Source organism: Humulus lupulus, chromosome 4 (genome assembly GCF_963169125.1).
Source record: "Humulus lupulus chromosome 4, drHumLupu1.1, whole genome shotgun sequence".
Taxonomy (NCBI): Eukaryota; Viridiplantae; Streptophyta; class Magnoliopsida; order Rosales; family Cannabaceae; genus Humulus; species Humulus lupulus.
Window position 1 is genome coordinate 219,213,803 of NC_084796.1, and position 15,192 is coordinate 219,228,994.

The following is a 15,192-nucleotide window of genomic DNA, read 5'->3' on the forward strand; positions in this document are numbered from 1 at the left end:
GACGGCTTTGAGCAGCAAGCATACGCTGTCTAATAAGCGCTACTGCTTCTTGTGCTTGTCTAACAGCTTCGGGCCCTAGAAGCTGCCTTTCTCCTACCTCGTCCCAGTGCAACGGTGATCGGCACCTTCTTCCATATAGCAACTCATAAGGTGCCATTCCGATTGTCGACTGGTCGCTGTTGTTGTACGAGAACTCGATCAGTGGTAAGTACTTGATCCATGATCCTCCGAAATCAAGTACACATGCGCGTAACATATCCTCTAAGATCTGAATCGTACGCTCAGACTGCCCATCTGTCTGAGGATGGAAAGATGTACTAAGGCTTAACTTAGTACCCATAGCGTGCTGTAAGCTTCTCCAAAATCTTGACGTAAATACTGATCCTCTATCTGACACTATTGTCTTAGGGATTCCATGCAATCGTATAATCTCTTGGATGTAGATGTCTGCATATTGGTCTGCCGTATATGAAGTCTTAACAGGCAGAAAATGAGCCGACTTGGTTAGTCTATCTATGACTATCCAAGCGGAATCATGCTACTTATTCGTCTTTGGCAGACCCGTCACGAAGTCCATGGCTATATCGTCCCACTTCCATTCCGGTATGCTAAGCGGTTGCAATAATCCTGCAGGCCGCTGATGCTCTGCTTTCACTTGCTGGCATACCAGACACTTAGATACATACTCCGATATATCCTTCTTCATCCCTGGCCACCAATAGACTGCCTTGATGTCACGAGTCATCTTGGTAGACCCTGGATGAACTGAGTACGGAGTACTGTGCGCTTCTTCTAGGATCGTCTTCTTAATACTCTGATCGTCTGGCACGCATACCCGATCCTTATATCTCAATAAACCTTGACTGGATATTGAGAAATCTGTAGTCTTGCCTTCTCGGACTGCATTCATGTGCGTTGCTAGTGAATCATCATGTCTCTGACCATTCCGTATGTCTTCTAGCAGATTCGATTGGATAGACAAGTTAGCCAGCTTGCCTACAACCACTTATATTCAGGCACTGATAAGCTCCTGCTGTAGCGGCTTTTCTATTCCGGATAAGGCTGCTAAGTTCCCATAACCTTTTCGGCTAAGTGCATCGGCAACTACGTTTGCCTTCCTCGGGTGGTATAGGATTTCACAGTCGTAATCCCTTACTAATTCCAACCACCGGCGCTGCCTCATGTTAAGCTCCTTCTGAGTAAAGAAGTATTTTAAACTTTTGTGGTCCGTATAAATCTCGCACCGTTCTCCGTAAAGATAATGGCGCCAGATTTTTAATGCAAAGACCACCGCTGCCAACTCCATATCGTGAGTTGGATAGCATTGTTCATACTCCTTTAACTGACGTGAGGCGTAGGCTATCACCTTGTCATTTTGCATCAGTACGCATCCCAATCCTAACTTTGATGCATCACAGTAGACAACGAATTTGTCGTTGGGTGTTGGGACACTAAGTACTGGTGTTGAGCAAAGCTTATCCTTAAGCAACTGGAAGCTTTCCTCACACTTATCATTCTAGTTAAACTTTTGTTGCTTCCGGGTCAGGTTGGTGAGTGGAGTGGCTATCTTAGAAAAGCCCTCTACAAACTTTCTATAGTAACCTGCTAGCCCTAAGAAGCTTCTTACTTCCGACGCGTTCTTTGGTCTAGGCCAATCCTTCACGGCCTCTACCTTCGATGGATCCACTGCAACTCCATCTTTCGATATGATGTGCCCGAGGAACGCCACTTGTGAGAGCCAAAACTCACATTTCTTGAACTTCGCGTAGAGTTGGTGCTCCTTCAATCGCGTCAAAATCGTCCTCAAGTGTTCCTTGTGCTCTACTTCATCCTTGGAGTAAATTAAAATGTCGTCGATGAACACAACGACGAATTTATCCAAGTAGTCTTTGAAGACCCTATTCATTAAGTCCATAAACGCGGCTGGCGCATTAGTAAGACCAAAAGACATAACCAAGAACTCGTAATGTCCATAACGAGTCCTAAAGGCTGTCTTAGGAATATCTTCTCCCTTTACCTTGAGCTGATGATACCCGGACCGTAAATCGATCTTAGAGAATACAGTCGCCCCTCGGAGTTGATCAAACAAATCATCAATCCGAGGTAGCGGGTATTTGTTCTTAATTGTTACTTTATTCAACTCACGGTAGTCTATGCACATTCGCATACTTCCGTCCTTCTTCACGAATAGTACCGGAGCTCCCCATGGTGAATGGCTTGGCCTAATAAAACCCAAGAGTCTAAGAGTTCTTGTAGCTGTGTCTTTAACTCCTTGAGTTCCGTAGGTGCCATTCGGTATGGTGCCTTAGAGATAGGCTCGGTGCCCGGTACTAATTCTATCGTGAAGTCTATTTCTCGATTTGGTGGCAATCCTGGCAAGTCATCGGGAAAAACTTCTGGAAATTCTTGTATAACCCGAACATCTCCAACTTTGAGTGATGTCTCCTTCTCCACATTCGTGATGCTGGCTAAGAACGCTTGGCATCTTTTCTCCATCATTCTCTGAGCTTTGAGAGATGGAATTAACGGGGTGCGTAGTCCTGAAGCTTGTCCCATGAAGCACAGTTTCTGGCCGTCAGGAGTCTCGAACATCACCTTCTTGCGTCTGCAGTCGATCGTTGCGCCATGCAGTGCTAGCCAATCCATGCCTAGTATGACGTCGAAGTCTTTGATCACCAGCTCTATCAGGTCTCCTTCTAGTTCTATGTCCTCAATCTTGATCGGTACGCCTCGTACTATCCGTGATGATAGAACTACTTTGCCCGAAGGCAACTCGGTTACAAACCTAGTTCTAAATCTTTCACTAGGTTTGTCTAGTTTTTCTATCATTCCTAACGAGATATACGAGTATATTGCTCCCAAATCAAGCGATACTAGAACCTATACTATCGAGGATAGGAATCTGACATGTAACTGCTTGTTACTAGCATGGGTCCCTCCCTGGGTCAAGACAAAGACTTTGGTCTGGAACAATCGTTTAATCCCTCTTCTTCTCGCTAACATTCATCTGAATCCTTTCTACTTCGATTGTTGTCTCAAGAACGTCGGCATATGTAGTGTTTCCCGGGTTTTCTAACTTAACCCCTAATTCCATCTTTGGTCTAAGTCCTCTAACGAACTTGGTCAACCTCGTAAAGTCAGTTGGAACCAACTCTGGTGCAAACTTGGCTAATATGTCGAACTGACGAGCATATTCTTCTACCATTAGCGATGACTGCCGAGGTGTAATACTTCTTGTGGAACAGCTCCATAAGTCTTGTCCATATCATGGTGGCGACATCGTTAGTCTGTTGAACTAAGTCCCACCATATTTTGGCATCCTTCTTGAGTAATGACGAGACGCAGGATATGCGGTCCGCATTACTGAGATTCATGTGCGTCAGAATCGGCTCCACGTTCCTTAGCCACTCTTCTGCCTCAAAGGGGTCTGTAGTCCCTTCGAAGTTTGGAGCGTGCTGCTTGCGGAACCTCTCATACACTGGCTCCAAGTACTGGATATGGTGCGTAGTTCGTCATTGGCCATCCCCCATATGGACCAACTTGTTGGGGTGATGGGGCCATTTGCTGTGGCTGTGGTTGCGGCTGCGGCGAAGGCTGAGGCTGAGTTTGAGCCTATTGGCGTTGTTGCTGCAGAAATTCCTTGACTTGTTGTCGCAGTCTGGCGATCTCCACAGTGTGGTCAGCTTGTGGTGCCGACGCGTTGCGGCTAGTAGTAGCACGCACTCCTCTTCTGCGTACTGGATGGGCATCATTGGTCGTTGGAACATCGTTGGAGGCGTTTCCGTTGGTGCGTGCAGATCTTCGGAGCGACATCTTCACCAAAAGTTCTAACAGTCGAGAACATGTTAGAACTTACCCTAATAGGCTCTAAGGCAAAACTTATTCTAAAACAAACATATCTCAGACCTATTTATTATGACTTCTTATGAAAAGATTATATAGGTCTTTATTTATTATTAGAGTGGGTTTCTATACTTAGAAAAACAAGTCATCTTTATTTTCTAAGTGTGTTTCTAATCATCCTATATGACTTAATCCTCAGGCTCGAAACTTATCTTTGTTCCAAAGTTAACCATATTGAGGGAGGGCTGGGATCAGTAAAATCGTTCCCACTACTATGGCCCCCTAACTCTCAATAAGGAAACTTGGTTCATTGATTTGTATCCACCCTCACCGAACTTAGTCATTATTCATTTTATTTATTACTTATTATGATTGCGGAGAAAATCAAACTCATACATGTCATTCAAAAATAACAATTGTATTTATTTGGAAAAAGGTTTTCACTAAAACAATCATACATGAAAAGATAATAAATAAAATAAATAACGAAAAATAAACTAATTTATAATTATTATTAACTGAAAACATAAGGGCTAAAACGTTAACTAAACACATAATCAAAACAACTAAAACATAAACACTTACATTGGCGGTTAGATTCGGAGCTTTGAGTGTGTGTATCGAGGAGAACTTCATGCGAAGGAACCTGGCTCTGATACCAACTGTAATGACCCACTAATCTAGACTATTTGGATCATTAACAAAAACTATACATAAACTTACATTTTTACGAAAATACCACAATTTTATTTAGTAACTTGTAAAATAAGAGTTACTTACAAATAAATAAAATTCTAATAAGGATATGGGATCCCATTGTCTTTAAAAACAAAAGATGATTTTAAATAAAAGACATTACATAATTGGAGCGGAAAATACACATAAAACCATAAAAACATAAAATGAGACTACATCCTCGAATCGAATAACGCTCGGCCCCTTGACTCCATTCACCATCGATACACATCCTCTAAGCGTCATGAATCTTACCACCTCTAAACTTATTTTCCTGCACATAAACAGAAAGGAGTGAGCCTAATGCCCAGTAAGGAAAATCTAACACAAAGTCACATACATAATTTCATAAGAAAACATAAGGACTTAACACAATACATATAACATACACTTATTATAATGGCCATTATTACTTGGGGTCCCATAGGCTAAACAAGCATATGCCCATGGGGTTAATGGGGTCCTACTAGCTAAGTAGGTCATATGCCCATAACCCATTTGGGGTCTTGTTAGTCATATGGGTCATATGCCCAAGCCTACAAACATACACATATATCATAACACTTTTAATAACATAAAACATATAGATAACGTAATCACATAACATGTTGATTCTAGCCTATTTCCTTACCAAAGTTACCGGGATAAAATGGACTGAGTTAGGACTTTTGGAACACTCCTAAAACCACAATGAACAAGGGTGAGTCTAAAGAAAGGAGATGAAATGAAAGAGAATAGGAAGACTAAACCATTAAACGAAAATATGCTTACCACCACTAAGTGCTTAAGAACTTGGATTCCCTAACCAAAAATAAGAATAAGGTTAGGGGACTGAGTAGAAGGTTTTGAGAAAGAAATAACATAGAACACAGAAAGGACTAGAGTTTTGAGTTTTGGTAAGTAAATTTCGAGGACGAAATTCTTTTTAGTAGGGGAGAATTGTAGAGTCCAAGAACTTTACTTAGCTAATTGTTTAGTAGTATTATAGTATGTTTAGTGTTATCATTGTTACTTTGGATTTTTTTTGGTTCAGACCGGGAGTTATTTGGACACTCATAGTAGTACTTATAGATTTTCTAAGTTTAACCTATAGTTTAAGAATATTAAGTATAACCTAAGGTTTGATTAATGTGACTGATATTAAGGATTATATTATTATATTATAAGGTTTAGACATCAACCAATAGGATTTTAAGCACATGTTTTGAATGGTAATTAAGGATTAAGTATTTTTGAGGATTAAATTAAATAAGGGTAAAAGTTTGAATGTATAGGGTCAGTCAGCAGCTTTGAGCACGTTGAGGGCTTAGTCAAGGCTGTTTAATCCATTCAAACTTAGCTAAAAATGTGTAAATTCGTGTTTAAATATTCTGCGTATGCCGATATATCGCAGCTATAGGGGGCGATATGTCGCAGCACGTAGATACGAAAAACACGAATCGATGCACGGTCGCCTCGGGAACAAAGGTCCAGGCGATATATCGCCTATAGGGGGCGATATATCGCCTCCACCAGCATGAATTCAAATACATTTGAATTCTTTTCCCTTCAGCCATTCAAACTCCTTCAACAGTCCAGCATCTTCTGAACGAGTCTTCAGCCTCTGCTGAACGATTATTCAAATGATTCTCACCTAAAAAGCCATTATTTTTATTCAAGTAAAATCAAGATATTTTCATTCCCAAACTCTATAAATAGGACCTAGTACCCAGCCATTATTCACCATTTGCTCTAAGTTCAGAGGCTGCTAGTGTTAAGTGAGTGTGAGAGTGTAAACACTTGGTTTGGGGAAAAACTATAAGCTTTAACATCATAAGCTTATCAAACACTTTGGGAAGTGAGTGCTATAGTATTTCGGTGGATGTTAGATTGGTCTTGCAATATTTGAGGTAAACCCAAGACTCTAGTTCTTTTCTGTATTTTTATGTTATTTCCTTTCTCAAAACCTTCTACTCAGTCCCCTAACCTTATTCTTATTTTGGTTAGGGAATCCAAGCTTTTAAGCATATAAGTCGGTAAGTATGTTTCTATGGTTTAGTCTTTCCATCTCTTTCATTTCATCTCCTTTCTTTAGACTTACTCTTTCTTATGGTTTTAGGAGTGTTCCAACAATCCCAACTCAGTCCATAATCTCGGTAACTTTGGTAAGGAAAATAGGCTAGAATTAATATGTTATGTGCTTATGTTATGTATATGTTTATGTCATTAAAAGTGTTATGATATGTATATGTGTATGTTTGTAGGCTTGGGCATATGACCCATATGACTAACAAGACCCCAAATGGGTTATGGGCATATGACCTACTTAGCTAGTAGGACCCCATTAACCCCATGGGCATATGCTTGTTTAGTCTATGGGACCCCAAGTAATAATGGCCATTATAATAAGTGTATGTTATATGTATTGTGTTAAGTCCTTATGTTTTCTTATGAAATTATGTATGTGACTTTGTGTTAGATTTTCCTTACTGGGCATTAGGCTCACTCCTTTCTGTTTATGTGCAGGAAAATAAGTTTAGAGGTGGTAAGATTCGTGACGCTTGGAGGATGTGTATCGATGATGAATGGAGTCAAGGGGCCGAGCGTTATCGATTCGAGGATGTAGTCTCCTTTTATGTTTTTTTTTTTATGGTTTTACATGTATTTTCCGCATTATTATGTAATGTCTTTTATTTTAAATCTTGTTTTGTTTTAAAGACAATGGGATCCCAAAATCCTTCTTAGTATTCTGTTTATTTGTAAATAACTCTTATTTTCAAGTTATTCAATAAATTATGGTATTTTCGTAAAAATGTAAGTTTTATGTATAGTTTCGATAATGGTCCAATTAGTCTAGATTAGTGGGTCATTACAGTTGGTATCAGAGCAAACGGTTCCTTCGCATGAAGTTCTCCTCGATACACATGCTCAAAGCTCCGAATCGGACCGCCAAGTAAGTGTTTAAGTTACAAGTTACAAGTTACTTTGTCTATGTGTATAGCTAACAACTTTAGTGTTTATGTTTCAGTTAAAAATGAATGGAGCTTTAACCTACCAAGATATCCGAGCCATTAAGGCCTTAAAAAGAATAAGGGAGCCAAGAAACACCGTAGGAGCCTTAGAAAGGATTACACGAAGGTTGCTTTTGTTTCACCAAGCAATAGGTGGCCTTCAAGAGGCTAAACAAATAATGCTAAGATCAACGGAACAATATGTATTAGTGATTAGGTTGTTTAAAGATTTCCATCCTGTAATAGCAGCCTTAGAAGAAATATGGGAAGAAATGAATGATGAGGATGAATCACCATTAGCAATGAGATACTATTTCCTCTTAGTTAGGTTCACCGCAAAATTTGAATTTCAATTCACCAAGGAGCAAAAGAATAGGATTCTCACAAACCTTCCTAGAGGGCATTTTGATGCTCATGATAATGATGACTATGAGGCTATAGATGATGATATGTTAGATGACGGATCGGATGTAGAAGATCCCGATTTTTAGATTAGTAGTTTTTATTTGTTTTATTTACTTTTATGTTATGATTGTAATAAGTGAATTTTTTTTTCCAAATGAATAAACATGCTATTTGAATATCATGTGTGAGTTTGAATTTTTTTTCAATCATAATAAATACTAAATAAAATGAATAATGACTGAGTTCGGTGAGGGTGGATACGAATCAATGAACCTGGTTTCCTTGTTGAGAGTTAGGGGGCCTTAGTAGTGGGAACGATTTTACTGATCCCAGCCCTCCCTCAATATGGTTAACTTTGGAACAAAGATAAGTTTCGAGCCTGAGAATTAAGTCATATAGGATTATTAGAAACACACTTAGAAAATGAAGATGACTTGTTTTTCTAAGTATAGAAACCCACTCTAATAATAAATAAAGACCTATATAATTTTTCATAAAAAGTCATAATAAATAGGTCCGAGATATGTTTGTTTTAGAATAAGTTTTTTCCTTAGAGCCTATTAGGAAAAAGTTCTAACATGTTTCTTTTAACTGTTAGAACTCTGCTACGATGTCTCTCCGAAGATCTGCTCGCACCAACGGGAACGCTTCCAACGATGTTCCAGCGACCAATGCGGTCCCTACCGTTCGCCGAAGGAGAGTGCGTGTTACTGCTCGCCGCAATGCGCCGGCACAGCCAGCTGACAACACTGCAGAGATTGCCAGACTGCGACAGCAAGTCGAGGAACTTCTGCAGCAACAACGCCAACAGGCTCAATCTCAGCCTCAGCCTCCGCCGCAGCCGCAGCCACAGCCAATGGCCCCAGCACCCCAACAAGTTGGTCCGTATGGGGGATGGCCTATGACGAACTACGCTCCTTATCCTGTTCAGCACATGGAGCCAGTGTACGAAAGGTTCCGCAAGCAGCACGCTCCGAACTTCGAAGGGACTACGGACCCCTTTGAAGCAGAAGAATGGTTAAGGAATGTGGAGACGATCCTAGCCCACATGAACCTTAATAATGCTGACCGCATATCCTGCGTCTCATCTTTACTCAAGAAAGATGCCAGGATATGGTGGGATTTGGTCCAGCAATCCCACGATGCTGCTACTATGACGTGGACCCGATTTGTGGAGCTCTTCCACAAGAAGTACTACAATTCAGCAGTGCTTGCTACGAGAGTTGAGGAGTTCACCAATCTGAAGCAAGGGAATTTAACAGTGGCGGAATATGCTCGTCAGGTTGATCGCTTAGCCAAGTTCGCGGCAGAGTTAGTTCCGACCGATTATCTGAGGGTGAACAAATTCGTGAGAGGACTCCGACCAAAGATTGAGATGGGGGTGAAACTAGCAAACCCGGGAAACACTTCATATGCCGACGTTCTTTAGACGGCAATTGAAGTAGAAAGGTTGCAAGCCAACGTGAGCAAAGAAGAAGCCAGCAAGCCGGAACCTAGGCAGCAGAGCCAACCTCAGGCCAGTCGGAACAACAATCAGTCCAGCAACAGTCAGTCCAACAACAACGGTAACGGACAGAAGAGAAGGCATCCTGACAACAAGCAAGCCGACAACAATAAAAGGGCACGACCAAGTAATGGGGGAAATAGGTCGGGCTACGTGGAATACCCGCCATGTGCCAAATGTCAGAAGAAGCATCCTGGAGAATGCCGTGCCAACACCAAGGAGTGTTTCAACTGTGGTCAAGAAGGGCATCGTAAAAGAGACTGTCCTCAGCAAAAGCCGGAAGGAAAGAAGGACGAAAAGATGGTTCCTGCTCGGGTTTTTGCTTTAACCCAAGGAGAGGCGGATACTAGCAACAAGGTGGTCACAGGTCAGGTTTCCATCCTCAATAAATTATGTCATGTATTATTTGATTCGGGAGCCACTCATTCGTATATTTCGTTAGGAATGATAGATAAACTAGACAAACCTAGTGAAAGATTTAGAACTAGGTTTGCAACCGAGTTGCCTTCAGGCAAAGTAGTTCTATCATCACGAATTGTACGAGGCGTACCAATCAAGATTGAGGACAAGGAACTAGAAGGAGACCTGATAGAGCTGGTGATCAAAGACTTCGACGTCATACTAGGCATGGATTGGCTAGCACGGCATGGCGCAACGATCGACTGCAGACGCAAGAAGGTGGTGTTCGAGACTCCTGACGGCCAGAAACTGTGCTTCATGGGACAAGCTGCAGGACTACGCACACCGTTAGTATCATCTCTCAAAGCTCAGAGAATGATGGAGAAAGGATGTCAAGCATTCTTAGCCAACATCACGAATGTGGAGAAGGAGACATCACTCAAAGTTGGAGATGTTCGAGTCATACAAGAATTTCCAGAAGTATTTCCCGATGACTTGCCAGGATTGCCGCCAACTAGAGAAATAGACTTCACGATAGAATTAGTACCGGGCACCGAGCCTATCTCTAAGGCACCATACCGGATGGCACCTACAGAACTCAAGGAGTTAAAGACGCAGCTACAAGAACTCCTAGACTTGGGTTTCATTAGGCCAAGCCATTCACCATGGGGAGCTTCGGTACTATTCGTGAAAAAGAAGGACGGAAGTATGCGCATGTGCATAGACTACCGTGAGCTGAATAAAGTAACGATTAAGAACAAATACCCGCTACCTCGGATTGATGATTTGTTTGATCAACTCCGAGGCGCGACTGTATTCTCTAAGATCGATTTACGGTCCGGGTATCATCAGCTCAAGGTAAAGGGGGGAGATATTCCTAAGACAGCCTTTAGGACTCGTTATGGACATTACGAGTTCTTGGTTATGTCTTTTGGTCTTACTAACGCGCCAGCCGCGTTTATGGACTTAATGAATAGGGTCTTCAAGGACTACCTGGATAAATTCGTCGTTGTGTTCATCGACGACATTCTAATTTACTCCAAGGATGAAGTAGAGCACGAGGAACACTTGAGGATGATTTTGACGCGATTGAAGGAGAACCAACTCTACGCGAAGTTCAAGAAATGCGAGTTTTGGCTCTCACAAGTGGCGTTCCTCGGGCACATCATATCGAAAGACGGAGTTGCAGTAGATCCATCGAAGGTAGAGGCCGTGAAAGATTGGCCTAGACCAAAGAACGCGTCGGAAGTAAGAAGCTTCTTAGGGCTAGCAGGTTACTATAGAAAGTTTGTAGAGGGCTTTTCTAAGATAGCCACTCCACTCACCAACCTGACCCGGAAGCAACAAAAGTTTAACTGGAGTGATAAGTGTGAGGAAAGCTTCCAGTTGCTTAAGGATAAGCTTTGCTCAACACCAGTACTTAGTGTCCCAACACCCAACGACAAGTTCGTTGTCTACTGTGATGCATCAAAGTTAGGATTGGGATGCGTACTGATGCAAAATGACAAGGTGATAGCCTACGCGTCACGTCAGTTAAAGGAGTATGAACAACGCTATCCAACTCACGATATGGAGTTGGCAGCGGTGGTCTTTGCGTTAAAAATCTGGCGCCATTATCTTTACGGAGAACGGTGCGAGATTTATACGGACCACAAAAGTTTAAAATACTTCTTTACTCAGAAGGAGCTTAACATGAGGCAGCGCCGGTGGTTGGAATTAGTGAAGGATTACGACTGCGAAATCCTATACCACCCGGGGAAGGCAAACGTAGTTGCCGATGCACTTAGCCGAAAAAGTTATGGGAACTTAGCAGCCTTATCCGGAATAGAAAAGCCACTGCAACAGGAGCTTATCAGTGCTGGAATAGAAGTGGTGGTAGGCAAGCTGGCTAACTTGTCTATCCAATCGAATCTGCTAGAAGACATACGGAATGGTCAGAGACATGATGATTCACTAGCAACGCACATGGATGCAGTCAGAGAAGGCAAGACTACAGATTTCTCAATATCCAGTCAAGGTTTATTGAGATATAAGGATCGGGTATGCGTGCCAGACGATCAAAGTATTAAGAAGACGATCCTAGAAGAAGCGCACAACACCCCATACTCGGTTCATCCAGGGTCTACCAAGATGACTTATGACATCAAGGCAGTCTATTGGTGGCCAGGGATGAAGAAGGACATAGCGGAGTATGTATCTAAGTGTCTGGTATGCCAACAAGTGAAGGCGGAGCATCAGCGGCCTGCAGGATTATTGCAACCGCTTAGCATACCGGAGTGGAAGTGGGACGATATAGCCATGGACTTCGTGACGGGTCTGCCAAAGACAAATAAGCAGCATGATTCTGCTTGGATAGTCATAGATAGACTAACCAAGTCGGCTCATTTTCTGCCTGTTAAGACTTCTTATACGGCAGACCAATATGCAGACATCTACATCCAAGAGATTGTACGATTGCATGGAATCCCCAAGACGATAGTATCAGATAGAGGATCAGTGTTTACGTCAAGATTTTGGAGAAGCTTACAGCAAGCCATGGGTACTAAGTTAAGTCTTAGTACAGCTTTCCATCCTCAGACAGATGGGCAGTCAGAGCGTACGATTCAGATCTTAGAGGATATGCTACGCGCATGTGTACTTGACTTTGGAGGATCGTGGAACAAGTACTTACCGCTGATCGAGTTCTCGTACAACAACAGCTACCAGTCGACGATCGGAATGGCACCTTATGAGTTGCTATATGGAAGAAGGTGCCGATCACCGTTGCACTGGGACGAAGTAGGAGAAAGGCAGCTTCTAGGGCCCGAAGCTGTTAGGCAAGCTCAAGAAGCAGTAACGCATATTAGACAGCGTATGCTTGCTGCTCAAAGCCGACAGAAAAGCTATGCAGATACCAAGAGACGCGATGTGGAGTTCCAAGTTGGAGATCAAGTCTTCCTGAAGATATCTCCTATGAAGGGTGTCAAGCGGTTCGGGAAGAAAGGCAAGCTCAGTCCCCGATTCTTAGGTCCTTTTGAGATATTGGACAAAGTGGGACCAGTTGCGTATAGACTAGCCCTACCGCCAGCACTAGCCGATAGTCACAACGTCTTCCACATCTCGATGTTACGCAAGTATGTGTCAGACCCATCTCACGTCCTCAAGTACGATACCATAGCACTCCAGAAAGACTTAAGTTACGAGGAACGACCGGTTAGCATCCTAGATAGGGGGATGAAGCAGATACGGTCCAAGAGCTTTCCTATAGTTAAAGTCCTATGGAGCAATAGTTCTGAACGCGAGGCAACGTGGGAGTTGGAAGAGGACATGCAGAGCCGGTATCCGGAATTATTTGGTAAGTAAATTTCGAGGACGAAATTCTTTTTAGTAGAGGAGAATTGTAGAGTCCAAGAACTTTACTTAGCTAATTGTTTAGTAGTATTATAGTATGTTTAGTGTTATCATTGTTACTTTGGATTTTTTTGGTTCAGACCGGGAGTTATTTGGACACTCATAGTAGTACTTATAGATTTTCTAAGTTTAACCTATAGTTTAAGAATATTAAGTATAACCTAAGGTTTGATTAATGTGACTGATATTAAGGATTATATTATTATATTATAAGGTTTAGACATCAACCAATAGGATTTTAAGCACATGTTTTGAATGGTAATTAAGGATTAAGTATTTTTGAGGATTAAATTAAATAAGGGTAAAAGTTTGAATGTATAGGGTCAGTCAGCAGCTTTGAGCACGTTGAGGGCTTAGTCAAGGCTGTTTAATCCATTCAAACTTAGCTAAAAATGTGTAAATTCGTGTTTAAATATTCTGCGTATGCCGATATATCGCAGCTATAGGGGGCGATATGTCGCAGCACGTAGATACGAAAAACACGAATCGATGCACGGTCGCCTCGGGAACAAAGGTCCAGGCGATATATCGCCTATAGGGGGCGATATATCGCCTCCACCATCATGAATTCAAATACATTTGAATTCTTTTCCCTTCAGCCATTCAAACTCCTTCAACAGTCCAGCATCTTCTGAACGAGTCTTCAGCCTCTGCTGAACGATTATTCAAATGATTCTCACCTAAAAAGCCATTATTTTTATTCAAGTAAAATCAAGATATTTTCATTCCCAAACTCTATAAATAGGACCTAGTACCCAGCCATTATTCACCATTTGCTCTAAGTTCAGAGGCTGCTAGTGTTAAGTGAGTGTGAGAGTGTAAACACTTGGTTTGGGGAAAAACTATAAGCTTTAACATCATAAGCTTATCAAACACTTTGGGAAGTGAGTGCTATAGTATTTCGGTGGATGTTAGATTGGTCTTGCAATATTTGAGGTAAACCCAAGACTCTAGTTCTTTTCTGTATTTTTATGTTATTTCCTTTCTCAAAACCTTCTACTCAGTCCCCTAACCTTATTCTTATTTTGGTTAGGGAATCCAAGCTTTTAAGCATATAAGTCGGTAAGTATGTTTCTATGGTTTAGTCTTTCCATCTCTTTCATTTCATCTCCTTTCTTTAGACTTACTCTTTCTTATGGTTTTAGGAGTGTTCCAACAATCCCAACTCAGTCCATAATCTCGGTAACTTTGGTAAGGAAAATAGGCTAGAATTAATATGTTATGTGCTTATGTTATGTATATGTTTATGTCATTAAAAGTGTTATGATATGTATATGTGTATGTTTGTAGGCTTGGGCATATGACCCATATGACTAACAAGACCCCAAATGGGTTATGGGCATATGACCTACTTAGCTAGTAGGACCCCATTAACCCCATGGGCATATGCTTGTTTAGTCTATGGGACCCCAAGTAATAATGGCCATTATAATAAGTGTATGTTATATGTATTGTGTTAAGTCCTTATGTTTTCTTATGAAATTATGTATGTGACTTTGTGTTAGATTTTCCTTACTGGGCATTAGGCTCACTCCTTTCTGTTTATGTGCAGGAAAATAAGTTTAGAGGTGGTAAGATTCGTGACGCTTGGAGGATGTGTATCGATGATGAATGGAGTCAAGGGGCCGAGCGTTATCGATTCGAGGATGTAGTCTCCTTTTATGTTTTTTTTTTATGGTTTTACATGTATTTTCCGCATTATTATGTAATGTCTTTTATTTTAAATCTTGTTTTGTTTTAAAGACAATGGGATCCCAAAATCCTTCTTAGTATTCTGTTTATTTGTAAATAACTCTTATTTTCAAGTTATTCAATAAATTATGGTATTTTCGTAAAAATGTAAGTTTTATGTATAGTTTCGATAATGGTCCAATTAGTCTAGATTAGTGGGTCATTACAGTTGGTATCAGAGCAAACGGTTCCTTC